Genomic DNA, 2,906 nt, shown 5'->3' with positions numbered 1-2,906 from the left:
TTATAAAAACACGTAAACTCAGAAGATGTGGACTGTGACTGCACCATATATCTAGTCGGGAGTGGTGCTGACTGAAAACAGATGATTTGGAGCGATTTGCGCACCATATGTTGGTCATTCTAAGGACTTATTGAACTACCCTCGTACCAACTTCTGTTTTTGCTTTCAGATGAAAAAAATTTTTCGCTAAATTTCAATCTTTTATTCCCTTTTTGAAGGAAGTCTAATATTGCGCGAAACCCTTAGATTTAATATAAACATGTATAAACTTACCTTTTGCCTCACTTTTATATAAAATATTCTACTCCGATATTGCGCAAAATAAAACCATTGATATTTCAGCTGATACATATAATATGCCGCTGCTTCATAGCGGCGGACACGAACAGCTTTTAATTCACAATACGTGTATTGTAATTTCACTTCACAATACCAAAATTGTTATTTTACATTTCATTTTGTGTTGTGATGTATTGTAAAATCACAAACATTTTTAATAGTTTGAGTTTACATTTGATTGATTAGAAACCTTTTATAAAAATTTCAGAAAAAATTAAAACATATTTACACATAATTAATAAAAATTTAATTTAAATACTCATTTCACAAACTCAGAAATATTTTAAAATCTCTTTAATAGGACTAGGGGTATTTTAAATAAGAAATATCTTTTATTAGGCAAGTTATATCCAATGTTCAGTGTATAAATTTCAAGTGAATAATCAATTTATGTTACTTAATCATAAAAAAATACATTTAATCTTTATATAATTTCATATGTATTGTTAAAAAAATTATTCAGAATTTATGTAAATTTATTTTGTTCATAACATTTTAAACTGATGTAAAAAAAAAATAAAAAAATATGTGCATATAATTATGGAAATTGAATTTAGATACTCATTTCACAATATCATACGCATTTAAAAACAGTATATAATTGTAATAGAGGTATTTAAAAAAAATTTACTAGAATTTTTTTCAATTTAGTTTACTTAATTGGAAAACTCTTTAAATTCAATCTATGTGATTTATTCTTTCGAATAAAATTAAACAGCTAAAAATTAATTAAACAGTTTATAATATCAAAAGCATGAAACTATTATTTTCATTGATACATTCAAATAATTTTTACATTAAAATTAGTTTTAGTATCTTATCACGAGAATATAATAGTCTTATTTCAATATTTTATCAACTTTACGCAAAAAAAGCGTAATGGAACAAATTAATTCAATCGCTATTGGCTTGGTGTTTATTCTTTCAAGTAATTCAGCCTACTTGATTTAACGCACTTTTTTTTACATGTGCTTGACATCGACTATTTAATTGTTTATGAAGAATTGATTTTGAGATAAGTCCTTTGTTTGCCTTCTTTCTTTTTAGTTGACATGCTTCACACATCGACAAATACAATTTTATCATTTTCACTGTAATATTTGCATATTTCTTAGCAGTTTTCATTTTTAAACGATAACGGCCGTAGTGGCCTATGGCTTTGTGTGCAGAATGAATTACATCAAAAATTTCGTAAACAGGTAAATAATAACGAATGTTGTCACTATCGGATTTCTGAATTATCTTTTTAACACAAGCAGCTTCCATGATATCAAATCGTTTTAAGCGCCTATACTTTAGAGTAGTTTTTTCGGGGCTTCTTTAGCATTTTCAATCTGTAAAAAATTAAGTCATGTTAGTTTACAAATTATTAAATATTGTTTTTAATAAAATCATATGTGTGAACAATGAGGGTCGTCTGAATCGTCACTAATTGGAATGCATAATGTTGCGCAATATACTCGACTGAGTACTCGCGCACTGCGGCCCTCCCGAGGCGAGAGTCGCAACTGTACCTTGCAGAGCAAGATTTTAGAATAGTATTTCTGCGAGAGATAATTGTTTTAATATACCACTCTAATTAATTTTTATTTTTGTGCGCCAATGTGAAAACATTAACAACGTTTATTTTGAAACTTTGTAAACTAATTTGATTTTTCTAAAAAAAATGCAATGATGGCTAAAAACCTATTTGGAAGAATTCGAACAAAAGTTAGAAGCTTTTTATTAATTGAGCCGCCGGGTGCAAGAATCAGCTCGACGCTCTAACACGCGTGAAAGTATCGTCCACGCGTCTCAAAAATATAAAATTTTAAAAATCGAAAAATCAATTTAGAAACACGTAGAATTGTAGAGAATAAGAAAATAAAACTTTCTTCTATTAGATTTTTTGTTTTTAATCATTTATTTTTAATAATAAAAGCGAAATGCTGAATAAAAGTTTATCTCTGATTTAACTACAGTAGAACCTCGATTATCCGGCCTTCGATTATCCGAGAATCCGCGTTATCCAATGCAATATTGCAGCTAAAAAACGATTGAGCAGATTGAAACAGTGCTCTATTACCGACTTCCCTGAACCACGTTAGGTACTCGTACAATACTTTGTACCATAAAGATAAATCCACATTAGTAAGTTGTTTACTTTTATTTGCTAAATGTTTATATTTATTTTTCTATTTAAAATATATCAAAAATAGATAACACTTCCGAATTTTGCACTTCTTCCGTATTATCCGAGTTTTTGCTTATCCGAGGTATCTCGTCCCCACATTACCTGGGATAATGGAGCTTCTACTGTAAGTTTTTAAACTGAAATCTTTCTTAGTCGGCTACATATTGTTGAAAAAAGTTCAAATTTATAGGACTTATTCAAAATACTATAGTGATGCCCAAGAATTCATGGACAAGTTGAAAATCGCTTATTGTTTAATAATATGTAATTGAAAAAGGAGGTAAGTCTGCGCTAAGGTGGTTTTAGCGTGAAACGAAATCCATGCTAAAAAGCTGAAAATTTTATTATAACTTCTTTAACTATTTTTGAATACATCTGCGAAGTTTCAGATTGA

Source organism: Belonocnema kinseyi, chromosome 2 (genome assembly GCF_010883055.1).
Source record: "Belonocnema kinseyi isolate 2016_QV_RU_SX_M_011 chromosome 2, B_treatae_v1, whole genome shotgun sequence".
Taxonomy (NCBI): Eukaryota; Metazoa; Arthropoda; class Insecta; order Hymenoptera; family Cynipidae; genus Belonocnema; species Belonocnema kinseyi.
The sequence above is the reverse complement of the archived record's forward strand: the minus strand, read 5'-3'. Positions refer to the sequence as shown.